We start from the raw sequence: 19777 nt of genomic DNA on the forward strand, positions 1-19777 counted from the left end.
GATAAGGAATCTGAATTAGCCATCCCTTAAAAAATAACCAAATAATGATAAGACACACACTTTCCCAACATAGAGACATGCAAAACAAGATGAATTGAGCTCAAACTAGGAGGCAATTCTAACTCATAGGCAACATTACCAACCCTCTTCAAAACCAAGTAAGGACCAATAACCCGAGGACTTAACTTCCCCTACTTACAAGACTGTATCACTCACTTCATGGGAGGTACCTTTATGAACACACAATCACCAAAATTGAACTCCAAATCTCTATGCCTTTCTACATAGGACTTTTGGCGACTTGAGTGGCTTTAAATCTATCCTAAATTGCCTTCACCATTTCCAAGACTTGGTGAACCGAATCAGGGCCAAATAACTTACCAATACCAACTTCAGACCACCCAATAGGAGAACGGCATCTCCTACTATACAATTCCTCAAAAGGAGCCACGCTAGAGTGATAACTATTATTATAAGCATATTCAATCAAAGGAAAATAGTCAAAGAAACTACTATCATAGTCGATCACGTAAACAAGAAACATATCTTCCAATATCTAAATGGTCCTCATATTTGTCCATCCGACTATGGGTGGAAAGTTGTATTAAGAAACACCTTAGTTCCCAAACCTTTCTGAAATGACTTCTAAAAATGAGATAAGAATGGAGTACCACGATTTGAAATGATAAAAATTGGAGCACCATGCAACTTCACAATCTCCGGAAGATAAAACTTAGCATAATCCTCTACTGAATAACTAGTCCTCACCAGCAAGAAGTGAGTGAACTTAGTCCTCCTATACTCAATGACCCAAATCAAATTGCATTGATTTTGAGACCAAGGAATACCGATAATGAAATCAATGTATATCACTTCCCACTTCCATTCATGAAAATCTATCTCTTGGTACAAACCACTGGGTCTCATTTGCTCAACTTTTACTTGTTCACACACCATATAATTAGATAAAGAGCTAGCCACATCTCTCTTCATATTATTCCAAAAATTGAACTCTTAATGATCTTGATGTATCCTAGTAGAACAAGGATGAATAGCATAACAAGATTTATGAGCTTTGGCCAAAATCCTTTCCATCAATCCATCGACATTAGGAATACATAACCTATCTTAGTACCTTAGTTTACCATCACCACCAATCGCAAAGTCAACAACCTTTTGCTGACCCACATTACTCTTAATCATCATTAATTTAGGATCTAACATGTGCTTTTCCATTGTCTCCCAACAAGATATGACTGTGATAACTGATGCACGAATACACCACCACCTTCGGAGTCTATTAGATGAACTCCAAGACTCATAAAATGGTGAATGTCCTTCACCAACTTCTTCTTATCCTAATCCACATGAGCCAGACTACCCATGGATAACCTGTTAAGAGTATCAATAACTATACTAGCTTTACCTGGATGGCTGTAAAGACTTGTATCATAGTCCTTCAGCAACTCAATCTACCTTTTTTGCCTAAGATTTAACTCTTTCTGAGTGAAGATATACTACAAGCTATTATGATCGGAAAAGATATCAACATGAACACCATAGAGACAGTAACGACGTTTCTTTAGTGCAAATGCCACTGTTTATAACTCAAAGTCATGAGTGAGATAGTTCTTCTCATGAATTTTCAATTTCCTAGAAGCATAAGACACCACCCTTCTATGTGTCATCAACACACAACCCAATCCAAAACGAGAAGCATCAAATATAATACAAAGCCATCATTACCCTCAGTCTAGATTAAAACTAGAGTTGAAGTAAACTTATTATTTAACTTCTCAAAGCTACGTTCACACATATTAGACCATAAGAACATGACCTTTTTATGAATCAACTTAATTAATGGGGCAGCTATAGTTGAAAAATATTCCATAAATCCTCTATAGTAACTGGCTAAACCTAAGAAGCTCCGAATATATATTAGAGTTGCAATTCTAGGCCACTTCTTAACCACCGCAACCTTTTGTGGATCCACCATGATCCCTTCACTAGAGATAACATGACCAAGAAATATTACAGCCTTTAACAAAAACTCACACTTAGTGAACTTGGAATACAAAAGCTGATCTTTCAAGGTCTGCAATATAACACAGAGGTGATCAACATGATCTACCTCACTCTTAGAGTATATCAAGATGTCATCAATGAAGATAATGACAAACAAATCTAGAAATAGATGAAAGACCCTATTCATCAAGTCCATGAATTCCATTGGGGCATTGGTCAACCCAAAAGACATAACTAGGAACTCATGTCACCATACCGGGTTTTGAAAGTAGTTTTAGGGATATCTATCTCCCTAATCTTAAGCTACTAAAAACCCGATCTAAGATCAATTTAGAGAAAAACTTTGCACCTTGAAGTTGATCAAATAAATCATCAATCCTAGGAAGAGAATACTTGTTCTTTATGGTCAAATGACGATAGCCAATGCACATTCAAAGGGAATCATTCTTCTTGCGCACAAACAACATCAGAGCACCACAAGGAGTCACACTTGTACGAATAAAACCTTTATCTATGAGATCCTTTAATTGATCTTTATGCTCCTTTAACTTAGCTAGAGCCATTAAATAAGGAGGGATAAAAATTGGACAAGTATCTAGAACAAGATCAATCCCAAAATCAATTTCCCTATCGGGAGGTAAACCATGAAGCTCATCAGGAAAAATCTTAGGAAACTCATTAACCACAAGAACGGATTCTAAAGAAGGGCCTTCTGAGTTAGAATCCTTAACCCATACCAAATGATACGAACACACTTTGGAAATCATCTTACGGGATCTAAGGTATGAGATGAACCTCCCCTTAGGCACTAAAGAACCCCATTTCTCATTCAATGACTGACTCATTAGAGAAATTAAACATGTCCTTATTAGTCTGACACTCTAAGAAGGCATAACATAAATGCAACTAATCTATCCCCAAAATGACATCAAAGTCAACCATATCTAACTCTACTAAATCTATAAGAGTTTCCCTACAACTAAAGGTTACCACACCCCTTATATACTCTTTTAGCAATCATTGAGTCACCAATTGGGTAGATACAAAAAAATGATTAGAAATTAATTCATGACCAAAACCAAAATGTACTGCCACAAATAAGGTCACATATGAAAGAGTGTACCCTGGATCAATAAAAAAATACACATCACAGGAGAAAAATTTGACATACTAGTCACTACTTTGGGAGATGCCTCAAAATATTGGCAAGAAATAAGAGCATATAACTTATTTCGACCAGTGTCAGTGCCAGAAGTATAAATAGATATAGAAGCAATACCCTTTGGTGCATAAGAAAATAAAGAAGTAATAGGAGCCCTACTATCCCCTAAATACATCCTAACAAGATAATCACGCTACATGTGACCTATCTAACCACAATAAAAGATATGTTCTTCACTTCCTCATAAAACCCACTGTGTGACCACCTACAAAATCTACAAGGAGGGTGGAAAGGAGCCAATTGTGTCGCACTAGCTTATTGGTGGGCACCCTATGCTTGGAACCCACTATCATTTTGAGATCGATGATCACCCGACGGTTTTGTGTAAGGAGCACTAGTTGTGGAGAAAGAACTAGAACTCCACCAATTATTCTATATCCACTTACCCCCATCTCTACCACCTTGCTCAGAAGGCATAAATTTCTTCCCCTATTTTTCACTAAACTCAGACAACTTTTTTACTCTTCCTCTACTTGCTGCATATAAACAACCAATCTAGATATATCTATGTCCTTGATCAGTAAGGCAACCTTTCTTTAAAGAATAAACTCATGAGACAATCCTAAAGTAAACTTTCTCTTTGGGATATCATATCAGAAACCATCTCTGGTGCATACCGAGATAGCTGGTTAAACTTTAAGGCGTACTAGTTCACCAACATCTTCCCTTGCTTTAGATTCACAAACTCCTCCACTTTTAATTCCCTCAACTCCTGGGTAAAGAAGAAGTCTAGAAATATATTAGTGAAATACTCCCACAGAGATGACTTATTAATGTCACCCTTTGCCTGATCCCTCTCTTTGTAATATTGGTACGCCACATACTTCACATGGTAGGTAGCAAACTCCACCCCTTCCAAATTTCTGGCATGCATAACTCTAAAAATCTTTTTCATCTCATCCATAAAACCCTGAGGATCCTCCTCCACCTTAAAATCAATAAAATTCAGAGGATTCAACCTCATGAACTGGTCAACCCTTGTGGCCTTAGAACATGGCGTAGAAAATGCAGCACACTCGGCCTGAGAAGCTAGCAACTAAGTGATCATATAAATCGACTGATGAAATTATATATTCATCGCATTGGCTTGAGAAAGATGAGAGAGAGTCGGTGGAACTCTAGGATAATCAGGAAGTAGACCCCTAGATCGAGTATGGATACAAAGAGTAGAGCGTGTTCCATCAAAATTATCCTCGGTTGGGATAGATGAGTTTTTATGAGATTCAAATCATTGACGCATGATCTTAAAGACAAGCAAATTAAAATTAAAAAACTCCAAGACCTTAGACTCAATTGATTAAAATAAAACAACAAGAAAGTTGAACATTTCTAAATGTCTTGTAGCCTCTCCCGTGTAAGAGTAGCACACTACACACCCTTAAAAGTGTTCTACTCAACACGCTTTGTGTACTCCCAATTGACCATAAACCTAAAGCTCTAATACTAACTTAAGACGACACAAACAAGGGATTTATTGTAATGGGCATCTCAGGACCAACAAGGACCAGAGACCACCCTATTTACCAAACCAACCAACCAAGCACATACCTTGAGTCTGTTTAATTCCAAACATATAGCAAGATAGCATTTGAAAATCAAAGACTTTGGGAAAGGTCCATGACCAGGGCCAACCCGAACAAATCTAACCATCCAAAGCCAATCAACAACCAAAACAGAAATAAAAATAATAACAAAGTCCATATCTATAAATACAATCAAACAGTATAAGCCATAATACCAATACCAACACCAAGGTTGACACCAATACCGAGACTGCCTATACCCCCCCTAGTAGTTCCATAAAGCCTTTATCCAAAAGTAAAATAATAAAAGATCAGGACATGCCCCCGAACATAGCTAGAAATAGTATCTAATACTAAACTAAATGAAAACATAAGAGGCCAAAACAAGAAATGGAGCCTTTTGAAAAATAAAAGCTCACCACTTTAAGTCAACACAAGTTCATCCCGAGTTCAATCACTAATTAGGAGTTGTAGTATAACCAACACCTACCTCGTATGGGGATACAACGTCGAATATGGTTAACAGTTAGAGTGGTAGCATGCACCTCAAGGATAAGAGTAAAATAGTGCCAACAGTTCAATAGTAATCAACCAATGCAATACATATATACATATATATATACCATGCTAGGATAGGGAACAAGATTTATATCTACTTCGAAATCAATAACCTGGGAAATGTAGCATGGACGTCATAGAATAAAGCACCCACAAGATTTATGGTCCTATCTCTTCCCTAGCTAAAAGGGCCCCAGTTTGTCTAACTGCATGAATCAGAGAATATCCATAACCGTATATGCTTGTATAGGGGACTCAAACCTCTCAGCACGATCAAGGTGACTTAGCACCAATACATATAGTAAGGAAGACCCGAACCTCCCTTCATATATTATTTTAGGGGACTCAAATCACCTGGTCATAAGATACTTGGATCGGCTAACGTAGTTTCCAGTGCTACTCCTTTGGACTTTACCTTCACAGACCGACTACACAACCCACTTTAAAGCCTAATTTAAAACCATCATTCCACATAGACAACTATTTAGTCAATTACTTACCAAAGGCACTTTTTTGGTATCATAATATCAATACTATTTGGAAGTATACCATATGCCATTACCATTATCAATAAACTATCCATTTAGTTTACTTGTGGACTCGAACCCATCGTCTAACATAGTCACTTGTTCAAATATAATTTTAGGGACTCTAGCCCATTGTCTAATAAAGACATAAATCAAGTTAATATTTAGGGACTCAAACCCATTTAACAATTTAAACTACTAAGGTTACCATTTAGATCATTACATGGCCAACAAAGCCTTCACTAAACCATTTAACAACCATTTATATTTATTAGGCCAAGCCTTAGTTCAAAACACTATTGTCATGTGAATATTTCATTCTCTAAGACATTATCACAAACACTTTGAGGGCATTCTATTATCAAGACCAAAGTTAAGGTAAAAACCATCAAGTTTAGGGTTACCCATGTCCCATTTGTGAAACCACTATTACCAAGAACCCACATGTGCAAAACATTACCAAAAACATGTGTAAACATAATTTAAACCAAGAGTAAACAATACTCAACCCTATGCAATAAAACCCTTAACTTTGGTTTTCAAAACCACCATTTAAGAATTATAATAACATATTAAAACACATGATATTTATGAACTAACAATGAGTGAAGACTCACATGCCTTATTCAAGAAGATTCTTGAAAGAGATTTAACTCTTAACCCTCAAGATGACCACCTTTGAAGAGCCATAGCCCAAATCTACAAAACAAAGATCACAATGTGTTTTTGGAGTGTTTGATCTTTTAATGGTGTGTTATGAAAGTCTACAACATCTTTTAATATATGGGGACTTAGGAGTTTTGTGGTGGGAATGTTTGGAATATCTCTAGCTTTAAATCTCAAAACATGTACGCATGAGGATATGACCCATCCCCCTAAACCGTACCCTACGGTACAAGTGGTACCCTTACCACGTACCCTAGAATTATCTTAGACCCCCCCCCCCATAATGACCAACATATGACCACACATGACTATCTTATATCCTAACATACAAGAAGTACCTTATAATCCATACCCTAGATAGAATACTTTCGACAAGACTTAGGGCACTATACGACTTGGCAACATATCATTCGTACCCTCAACTAATGACTAGTAAGATGTCCAATCATAGGTTCGATAGTAAGTAACTTTGAACACACTTTGAAACATACGAGTTAGGACTCCTAAACTATGCCATACCATATGACGTATCATTAAGTCGTACCTTGTCCAAAAACTCAAACTTAGAGAAATTTTTCTAAGGGTCCAAAGATAAGATATTTCATCGAGTGCCCATTAGATTGAGGATGGAAGGTTGTGCTAAAGGTTATATTACTACCCAAATTCCCATGAAAGTTATCCCAAAATATAGAAGTATATTTTTTGCATTCTTTTTAAAATCGATAGTAAGGACCACACTATAAAGTCTCAATATCTCCTTAATAGATATTTTAGCAATTTTCTTGGAGCTATAGTCTACCCAACTGGCATGAAGTGAGATGATTTTGTTAATTGATCCTCTACAACAAAAATAGAATCAGACCTTTCCAAGGTCTTAGAAAGACCCACCATAAAATCCATAACAATATTCTCCCATTTTTATGAAAGCATAGGCAATATTTAAAGTAATATAATAGATATTTGATGTTCAGACTTCAACTATACAACAATTGAGATACTTGGACATATAATCCACTATGTCCCTATTTATCATAGGCTACTAATAAAGCTACCTCAAGTCACTGTACATTTTTGTTGCTCCAAATTAATAAAATAATGTGACCCATGTGATTCATAAAATTCATCATGAATCAAATCACCAACTTGGGGAACATATATCTTTCCTCTAAACCACAATACCCAACCCACATCAAGAGTGGTGTATACTATCTCTCCACATACTACTATCTTCTAGAGTTAATTAAAATTCTTATTCTTAAATTGTTTGGCCTTAATTTGTTCTAGAGACATGACTTCAATTTAACATAATCTAATACTCCACCCCTATCTAAAATACCAAATTACGTACACTAAGATTCTAGAATTTGAATATCTCTAGCTAAATATCAGTTGGACACCCTTAATAAGGAAAAACTACCTATACTTACAATATTTTGGCTCATTGTATCTTCCACCATTTGATTTTTCCAAGATGATATTGAAAAATCATAACATAATGCTTTGATAATTCTATCTATCTCTTCTTTTTTATATTCAAAATATTTTTTGTAAACATATGTTCCAAGATATAATGGTCTATGAAGACCTCATATTTAACACCATAGAGATAGTGTCTTTAGATCTTTAGTGCAAATACTATGCTGCCAACTTAAATCATAGGTTGGGTAGTTCTACTCATGATAATTCAACTAAATCAAAGCGTAGGCAGTGACATTTCTATCCTAAATTAACACTGAACCTAAACCCAAGAGTTAAGCATCACAAATAACTCTAATGTCCTTACATTCACCAAACAACGAAAAGATAAAAGTTGTATTTAAAAGTATCTCGAGCATTTGAAACCTCTCTTCACATTGGTTTGACAAGAAAAATGGCACTTGCTTCTGACTTAACCTTACCAAGTGTGTTACAATGGACGTAAAATTCACAACAATCCTATGGTAATTATTGGCAAGACCCGTAAAGCTTCTTACCTCGATCACTAAACTAGGTTTGTCCTAACTCTCAACTACCTCAATCTTCTAAGGATCCACTATCACCATTTTCTTCAAAATAACATTCCTGACGAAGGAAAATTCACATTTCAAAATCACATATAACTGCATCTCTTTTAGAATCTTCAATACAATGCAAAGAAAACTTACATGCTTCTTCTTACCTTTAGGGTAATCTAAAATGTCATCAATTAAACACTATAACAAAGAAATCCAAAAAAGACTTAATGTTGCCATTCAACATGATTAAAAAAGTTAGTGGCACATTAGTTAATCAATAGGACATCTCTAGAAACTCGTAGTGGCCATACTGAGTTCTAAAAGCTATCTTTGGTATGTTTTTGAGTTTAATTTTTAGATGATGATAACCTGACTATAGTCAATTTTTGAAAAAATGTCATGCCCTATAACTTGTCAAACAGATCACTATCTTAGGGAAAGAATATCAATTCTTGATAGTAACATTATTCAACTTTCTATAATCAATACACATCCTTATACTACCATCTTTATTCATAACAAATAGGATCAGAGCATCCCAAAATAAAGTACTTGGATGAATAAACCCTTTTTTGAGTAGTTCCTACAACTGACATTTGAGTTTCCTCAACTCTGTTAGAGTCAATTGATAGGGAGGAATAGAAATAAGGAGAGTGCCTGGCTCTAACTCAATGTAGAAATCAATGTCTCAATCTAGCGGTGTACTCAATAAATATAAATGAAACATTTCTCAAAATTCAAAACCACAATAATTAACTCTATATAAGGTGACCCCACATCATGAAGATGAGCTAAGCATAATGAACACCCTTTCTACACTAACTTCCTACCCAGATAAATAATGTAATTTTCACCAATTTTTCCTTAAACACTCCCACCCACTCTAGTTCATCCATCCTAAGCTTAGCAAGTGCAACGACCTAATTTTTGGTAATTTATGTGAAATATTTCTTTTTATGTGATTTAACTATTTTAGCCATCCCCATGGTTATATTATGCTATTTTTAGGGTATGGGGATACTTGGAATAGTTTCCAATTTGTTTGGTTTGATTTATGTGAAATTATGGCTTGTTGGTAGCTTGAAATGCCTCATAGTTGACTTCGATCAAAATTTGTTAATTTGTTCATTGGATGACAAAACAAACTGTGCCAACAAATTTGAAAACTCAATTTTAGGTCGGTAACATGGTTGGTATGATTTTATGGTTTTATATCTTATTTCGATCCTTGATTCAAACAATTGTGAAATTAGGTTTTGAGGGTCAACATTATGGAAACAATATCTTTTTGAAAATCTTATATCGCTATTGACTTATGAGCATCGAATTTAATAGGGTAGCATAGTTCATTTGTATTTATGGGATTCTGGCTCCAGCTGGTGCTTGTGCAATCGCAACCGCAAGTGGATGGTCATGTATACGTCTCGAAAGGTCTGGCGCAAGTATCGCATATGAGACATATTGGTCTAGAACACATGTATTGTGTATGCAATATGAACATTTCAATTGTGATATCGGTCCTTAGACTAAGTGCCTCAAACGTAACTCGGTGATTGTGACCACAATGCTTGGGTTATATATTATACCCATGTTTTACATTTTTTATTATTTTTCAGACTAGGAGCTTAGGGTTTCATGATTTTGAGTCATTCTTCAGCTTTTAAACTTAGGTAAGATCCATAACGCCTATTTCAACAACTTTCTTCAAATTTTATCATGTAATTCTCAATTGAACAAAGATTAATCTTAGAAATTAGGGATTTTGGCCTGTAAGGCTAAAAATTGTTATTCTTTGATTTATATCACAATGTCAACCCATTTTTACTTGGGTGAGTTCCTAATATTATTATATTAACATTTCTTTCAATTTGATCTTCAAAACGACTTTAATTCTTGATTTTAAAAATAAATTTTGGGGATTTTTGCCGATAAAGCTTAAATAAGGGTTGTCTTCTATTTGGACTTTGTTTTCACTTGGATTTTAAGTTGTACTTTTAAAAATACAGAGAACATTTTTCAAAAATAAAACTATAATTTTACCCTTCTTTTTTTGAAAACACATTTTGGGGATCCATTTTGACCCCGACTTGAGAGTAGGCAATATGTGTATCGTTGGTATTCTATTAATGCATATATTCTATATTTCTGAGTCTTCTAGTATTATGGTCAGTTCATGGGAGCAAGGCTTGAAATTGAAGGATTAAAGACCACTTTTCAACTTTTTCATATTGGGTTGGGTAGTTAATATTGTAATGATCCTTTAGGTCATTTGTCATGTTTGTGCTTATTTTTGTCGTTAGATCTTTTCTATAGCTGGCCCCAAATAATTTATGGATTGCTGAAAGTGACAGTTTCGTTATTGAGTAGTTCATTTGTTTTTTAGAGCCAATTCCTAATATAGAAGTCTTTTTTGGTTCCAAATGACCACCGAGAAAAAAATTCAATCAAACGGCCTCGAATGCAAATTCTGACTGTTCTAATAGCTCCAAAACATTAATTTTAGGCTTGGTGGACCCTTTTTGCATCAAGAGGCACCCGAGCTCATTTCTACCCTTTAAAAAAGTTAAGAAATTAGAAATATGGTGTGGGACACAGATTTTATTGAAACAACATTAGATGGAAATTTTCACCGTGCCATTGAGTCCGGAACTTCATAGTTGGTATGGTTACATACTATGTTTGTGTATAAGATATTCAAAATGAATCCAGAGGGCATGGAGGAGACTTGAAAAATATCCCAAGTCTTAGTTGCATCAGTTGTATATGGTGCTTTGCTATTACAGCACCAAGGGTCACAATCTTGATACCCTTGAAATACACCAGGTACCACGATCGTGGTGATTATGTCATGATCGCAACTCAGCATAACAACCCACCATTCTACAATTTAGAGTGGTGAATGTCGTGATTGCGAATCCTACTTTTGATGCCTTATACCACGATCAAGAATATTAGGTTGTGATAGCAAGAATCAAAAACCTGGTAAAGGTATAAATCGACCCTTTTTGCATAATTTTGTTGATTCTTTATTTATTTTCTTGAGAGATAAAACCCTAAATAGTGAGATAGGAGCTTGAGGGTAATTTGAGAGCTTGTCTAACACTTGTTTACGTGATTATCTTTCAATTTGTGGTAAGATCTCACATTTTTATGGTTGATTTTCCCTGTTCATTTCAAAAAATACCAAAACGTTGAGGTCTTGATTTTAACCCTAAATTAGCTAAAATTTTACCCATTTTAGAGAGCAATGGTTTCTTGAGATTGAGAGAACACTAGGTTGCTTTTTGAAATATGATTTTCCATAAATGGGCCCTATATGGTATTTTGGGTGATATTTGGACCTGAAGCAGAATAGTACAATAAGGTATTATTATTCTTATATTGATGTATACAATGTGGATTTGATAGATTAGCATCTTATGAAAGTTACTAGAAAGGGAAAAATGGTAATCTGGCAGATCTTAAAGCTTTCTTCAGAGTCGAGGTACATTAGGTTTTAAATCTTATTAGATTGAGCTAATTTACAGTATGCTTATGATATTTTGTTAGATTTCGGATGGGTTTAGGTGTTGGTATGATGAATTGAAATGCTTGGGTTAGTTGGACCATTAAGGTTATTCAAAAACTGTAATTTGGGGATAATTGACCAAGTTGCATATATTTTAGGTTAATATACTATCTTAAGGATAATTGAGGATTGTATAACATCTAAAAATGGAACTAGATACCTTAAACCTAGTTCAGGTAGAATTTTCCTAAAATGTAATTTTGGTGATTAGAAACGGGAACTTAACCCAACTAAGATACATGTTAGCTTGTGTAGACCTTTATACGCTTGCTAGACTTTCATAAATGCTTATAGAGGTAATATTGAGAACCCTTGAAACTCGATGGATATGTTGCTGGATGTAGAGGTTGATGCCTATTGATTTTCCTATTACTTATGATATTGATGGTACAATTGATTATCTTGATATATTTATAATTAGTTGTCCGTGTCTGGAACATGCATATAATATTGATGATATTTACCTAGTTTAAGTTTAGAGGATGATTATAATTTTATTGTATATTTACCAGTTTAAGTCCGACTATTAATTATATTTATCTGTTCAAGTTTGACTATTGATTATATATACCAATTTAGGTTTGGCTATTGATTATAAATTTATTGCTTCAAGATTGCCTGTTGATTATATTTATCATTTCATGTCTGACTATTGATTATATATTTATTGGTTCAAGTTTGACTATTGATTATATTTACCGATTCAAGTCTGGATATTTATAATATATATATCGGTTCAAGTTTGGCTATTAATTATATGTGTACCGGTTCAAGTCTAGATATACATATTATGCTATATGATATAATTACTATGACATTGAGGTATGAGAGTGATTGTATGAGAGTGATAATCTAACTTTGTTCAAAAATAAGGAAATGGCTATAATGTGGTATGATATAAATGGATTCTAGTAAAATAGTGATTAGTTGACAAAATTGATTATTTACAAATGATGAAACTGGATAAACAATCAATACAGTATGGCATGACTTAAGTGCATTCCAATTATCGTATGAGAGTTCATAAATAAAGGTGGTGGGTTATTCTATGTTGGTTGTACTTTCTAGACTTATGGAGGCTTTCAATGGGTTATTTACTTTTCTATATCAATTAGTGTATCAGAGACAATTTTGTAGTTATGTTTGTGTGTGGTGACACTTTACGTTATGCTATACTTTTGTTTACTTACTTATTTATGCACAACGATGTTTGAAAATTTCATGTTTGTTTCCTTACCTTGATTAGTTATGTTATCTTGAATTCTATCATGCTTATATCATGATTTATCTCAATCAACCGATGATGCCTACTGAGTACCCCAGATTTTGGTACTCATACTACACATTTGTACCTTTTTGGTGCAAATCTGAATTCTAGTTATTATCGTTGATCGATGTTTGATAGGGTGAGATCTTGTAGTCAGAGACATCTATTTCCTAATATTTTTCATGTCTAGTCTTTAGTTTCAAGATATGATTATATTGACTATTTTAAGACTTAGGTTGTATTATTATTACTAGATGCTCGTGTACTGACTCTAGCGGGTTATAGGATGGTATCTATATTGACTACATTTTCCTGCTTAAGTACTATACTTATTTATAAGTTGTGTTGTTTATTTTCACTTATGTTGAAAATTTTTCATCAAGTTAACATATTGTGTTTAACTCCAGGTTACCATTTGGCTTACCTACTGGTAGGATAGAGTAGGTGCCATAATGACTCATAAATCGGGTCGTGACAAATGTGGATAAAAAAACATGTTAAAGGTGTGGGAACTATAATGAAAATGGCAATATTTATTGTGTTGTGATTGTGTGGGGACCTATATATTGATGTTATTTTATGGTTTTGGGACATCACTTGTTATGTGTGACTGTGTGGGTATTATATGATGTCATTGGCCTTGTGTATGAGAAATTGTCTATATTTTGTTGATAAAAAAGCCTAAAATAATATCAATGGTGTAATTAATTGCGTTATACAATGTAATTAATTGTATTATACACTCTTGGCATATAGTTATGTAGGCATTCATGAATGGTTGGAAATATTGACTGGATTATAGGCTCACTTGGTTGGTGTATTGGTTGGATATGGAAATAATCATTCTCGTTGGTTGTGAGCATTGCATCCTAATGTCATAAACATTCATGAAACATCAGTACTATCATGGAAATACTTACTTTTCTTATAGAAAATGCAATATCTTAAAACCCTCTACTGATAGATGCTTCAAAAGAGTGATATAGATATTGTTATTAGATATTAGTCGTATATGGGTTGAGAGCCCCCTAAGCGTCCTACATTGGGAAACTTTAGCTCTGTAGGTTTATACGAAGGTTGTGAGATAACCTTAAGCATCATCATCATTATTATCGTCATCATCATTATCATTAGCATCATCATCTCCTTTGCATTTGTATTTACTTTTAGTTTTATTATGATGCATTATATCCCATAATGTGATACCTTTCTATGTGCATTGCATCTTTCATATTTAATATGTCTGATACCTATATACTTGTACTTCTCTTTTGTGTTGTCAAGGTGTATGTGAATATTATAGAACTGTTAGTGGAGATGGTGTAGGACACCGTTTGGGAAATTTTTTAATTGCAGTTGGCGTGCTCTTAGTGTGTATTTTATATGCTTTATTGTTTACTTTTCTTTGTCGGCCTATGATACCAATTTTGCTTAGTTGGCCCATGATACTTTGGAGTGATTTAAGTTAGCAGTTGGATTCTTTCTTCCAGAATTTATTACTACCATTCTATATTTAGGCTGTGCCTTCATTTCACATTCTGTGACAGAGTTGTTCCTATTTTTGATGTTTTATGCATTTTGATCTTGAGTCGTACGAGTCAGTTCTTACAGTATGACATACCAGGTTTTGGGATATGGTATGATATCATTGGGTTATGTTCTTTTGTTTTTATTATATTGTGTGGTTTGTTTCATTCTAGAAGCCTTACTTTGGGTTATGGCTATTATTTCCCCTTTTGTATCAGTTGGTGTGATAAACTTACTTTTCAAGGCTTGCTGCGAAGAGTGCCACCATGACCTTAAGCTTTTTTTTTGTCATGATAACTAGTGTTACTATTTTAGAATTATAGTTTAAGACAACATAATATGGACATAAACAATTCATACCAAAAATTACATCAAAGTCCAACATATCCAGACTAACAAAATCTACCATAGTTTGAAAACCTACAAACAACATGGATCAAGAATGATGAACATAGGTTACTACCACAGACACACCAATTATACATATAAAAGGGAGATTCAAGTACATCACAAACCAATTTCAAACCCATACAAACTTTGATAGATACAGAAGAATAGGTTGAGCCTGTATCAAATAAAACAGAAGCCGTTTGCCAGAAACTAAAATGGTACCTTTGATAATTGCATCAAAATCCTCGACATCAGTCTATCATAGGAAGGCATAATGGTTATCCCAACAATAAATCTAAGCTAACTCTTTATCTAATTGTATTTCTCCACTTACACCATCATTTTCTTAACCATCTAGACCACCTGATGTTCCCATCAACCTTGTGGATGAAACCTATCATTATCTCTTTCCTCTCTACCTATTAGAACTATAGGTCGAGCTTACTGTTGTACCCATACATTTCTTAAAAAAAACTATCTCTTAAAATGATCAATCCACCATAATAATAGCATTCCCTCTCAATAGAATTCCAACCGGTAGAAGAGTAAAGCCGATTTGCTAATAATCACCTATGACTAAGAAGGGGCCTTAGCTGGACCCTAAGTAGAAGCTGGAAATGATGAAAGAATAGGGAGAGCTGGGTAGGACTGCTTATTATTGCCCTTTGAGTAAGAACTACTTAAATTCCCAATATTGTGAGACCTTTTAGCTAACATCTTAGCCTAACCACTTGTGTGACCCCTTCTAATTGAAAACTTTATTGAACCCTCTCCCTGTAGAAGTCATATGAAAATATAAAACCTAAATATCATTATTGAAGCCTTTAAAGTAATGATGAACTCTCTATTTTTCCATAGTTAACAACTGAGTAGCATAGCGAGAAAAGACAAAAAACTTAGCCTCATAAGCTGTAACTAAGATATAACCCTGCTCCAGTGCTAGAAACTCATTCTTTCTAAGATCACGAAGGTCCCGTGGCACATACTTCTCTAAGAACAAAGCATGAAGATATTACTTACTCAATAAAGGTAAAGCTGATGAATAACATTCAACATACTCACTCTCTCATTATTTAGAATCCTTCTATAATAGAAAGGTCACAAACTCAACCCCGTGTTGTGTATAATGCCCATCTTCTATAACTGGTCATAATTATGAATAATGAACTCTAAAGCATCTCAATACTTAGTACCCAAAAATGTTCGAGGTTTTATGCTTAGAAACTTGGTCAACATCTTTGTTCAGTACATGTCATCACAGAACCCAAAACCAAACAAGGAAAAGCATTCTTCATAAAAATATAATAGGAGAAAATATTGTTAGTGCATTTTAGCAGGACTGTTATAGTGCACCTTCGGTAATTTCTCAATGCTTCTAATGGAAAATCAACCATTTCACTGGTGAAGATAGTCACCCCCATGATTGTGCATGTTATTCTTTTCCTTTTCTTACCTTTGGTTATTTACTCCCTCCAAAATTCACTCTATTCCAAAAGAAGTTGAGGACTTAAACATGGATTCCGAATCAACCACATCTATTCACGTCATAAATTATGGTTCCTATTGTCAAAACAGGAATTTGTAGTTTTATAAAGTTGAAATGACTATGCACCCCCAATAAAATAGTAATGTGGAGAATATACAACAAAGGAGACTGGTAAAACCCATTGATATATTACTCTAATTAAAAAGGATTGCAAGGTCTATATAAGTACTGTTAAGGAAGATCTTACAAAACAATCAAATTATCAAAAAATACATTAATTAGATATGTTTTGGGTGATACACCTTACTTCAATTCAATGGAAAATTACATATCAAGATTGTGACATTGCGAGGCTATGCAAAAACCTAAGCCACAGTGTTGGTTATTTCATTTTTTATTTTGTTTTATAATGAAAAGGAATAGTTCTGCTGGATGGACCATATACCTTTCATAATAAAATTTTTAGCATCCATCCATTATGAGATAAATTTTAAATTTGATCTTGATAGAACTACCAGCATTCCACTATGGATTGCACTACTTGGATTGCCAGTTGGTTACTGGTCGAATGAGGTAATGATTAAGATTGCAAGTGTCATTGGGAGTCCCTTACACATAGGCTAGTACACTGCTAGTATGGATTGAATATCATATGGTTTTGTTTATTTTGAGGTAGATGATTCTTAGTCATTAATCAACTTTGTTGAGATAGTGACACTGACTATTACCTTCCATCAGCTTATCGACTATGATTAGAAACCAAGATTCTATGAACACTATCTTTGATATAGGCACCAATATAAGGCCTCTAGAGATCATATATAATACAAGGTACACAAAGAGGAGTTACTAGAAGCACCAAGGAGAAAGAGCATAAAAGGAGAGGAATGCCAATAAGGCAAGGTTGGAAAGCGAAGGAGATCACTCTTAGGCATGATAAGAGGGATGCAAGCCTATTCCTCCAAATACAAGCATATAAGGTCACTGTAAAAGTTGTAGCAGGCTAACTAAGCAAGCGAAAGCTTGTACTTCTGGTAGTATAAACTAGTTTTCACCTCTGGCAAACATAATTAGTGAGAAGGGATTACTAGGGTATCCTAGTAAAGATCCAAATATCTTATGCTAGTCACTACATGAAATGTTTGGGGCCTAAATTAACCCCTCAAATAGATAGAGCTCAATCTTTTTCTCCAGAAGTATCAGATTGACCTCATTAGGTATTTGCAAACTAGAGTAAAGAAACATAACTATTGAAATATTTTGGATTATACTACACTACTCTATGGCTTTAAATGGTCAAATATTAATTCTCTGGAGGTCCACTATATAGTAAGAATTATAGTAACTCATGAATAATTTATGCACTGCTATGTTGAAAGTATGTCAGGATGATTCAAAGCCTAAATTACTATAATCTAAGCAAAGAATATAGTTTTTTAGAGAACAAGGTTATGGTCTGGTTTGGTGAGTCTGGGAAATGGTATTCAGGTGCCCTGGATATTAAGTTCAGATTTTAACTATTTATTGAGAATGGAAGATAGGAAAAGCTCCCCCGTTTATCCTGCAGAAACTTAGGATTTAAGGGGTTGTTCAGATACTCTACAACTAATCCCTCTATGATCCAAAGGATGTTTCTAATTTTTTTGCAATAAACAGAAACTGCCTTATAGAGTTTACTATAGGATTGACTACGTGATAGGGAATTACCACTAGTTGCAGGCATATGGGAAGGTTGAGCCTGACTACATGGAACTAAAGATCTATGATCATTTTCCAGTACTACTACACCATCACCCATAAGTGCAGTATAGGATTAAGCCATTCACATTGTTTTCTACTATAATGCACCATCAATAATTTTCTATAATTTTTACTAGTACATGTTCTCATCACTATGCTGGAACTAGGATGTACCAACTTAGTCAAACATTTAGGGCAATCAAAGGAAACCTTAAGCCTCTGAATTCTCATCTAGTCTCATATGCACAATACCTGCAGCTTACTAGGAATAAACTTAAGGTTATGCCGGACATGCTAGCAGCTGTTCCTCTAAACCAGCAGCTGATAGAGGAGGAAAAATATCACATAATTGATTTACACAAATATAGATTAGTTGAGGAAAAATATAAAAGACAAAAATTCAGAGCTACCTGGATTTAATGTAGTGATTTAAATTCCAAATATTTTCATGCTCAATACTAGATCAGAGCCAATAGAAATGTCATCACTTCCATATATGATAATAAAGGTGTAAAGCTCATAGACCCTTAGTTGGTAGAAATTCATTTCTTTGTTTTCCACTTTACTAGGTTGTACAGTTGAAAAACTTCTTTACCCAAATTCAAAGGTGATTAGCAAGGGTCCTTGTCTTTACTTAGCAGAATAATGCACTTATAAAGGAGGTCATAGAAGAGGAAATTTTGGCTGCTACAAAAGACATGCCTAAAAACAAAGATCTAAGAGTGGATGGTTTTCCTACAGAGTTCAACACTAGTCATTAGAAATCTATTAGATCATATGTATTCCTTAGTTCAAGAGTTTTTTCATTCAAGTAAGCTACTCAACTTTTAGTTGTATAGTAGTTACACTTTTTCCTAAGGTGCCTATCCTACTGTGGTCAAAGATTGCCAGTATCCTATTAACACTTTTTACAATATAATAACTAAGGTGTTTGCTAATAAGATTAAGCCTGTGATAAATATAATGAATAGTCCTTTTCAATCAACTTTCATTTTAGGTAGATATATTAATGATAAAGTCTTATTCAGTCATAAGTTTTTAAAGTGGTCGATTAGGAAGGGGTTGTCAAAAAGATGTGTTCTAAACGTTCATCTTAGTAAGGCTTATGACTTTGTTAAAAGGTGATTCTTAAAGTCATGCTTGTAGAATTAGGCGTCCCTCAAAAATTTATGTAAGGTATAATGGAATGTATTATTTCAGAATCATATTCCCTTCTGATTAATGGTGGATTAACAAAAACTTTACAGGAAGACGAATAAGACAAGGTGACCCTATGTCACCTTA

Source organism: Capsicum annuum, chromosome 1 (genome assembly GCF_002878395.1).
Source record: "Capsicum annuum cultivar UCD-10X-F1 chromosome 1, UCD10Xv1.1, whole genome shotgun sequence".
NCBI lineage: Eukaryota > Viridiplantae > Streptophyta > Magnoliopsida > Solanales > Solanaceae > Capsicum > Capsicum annuum.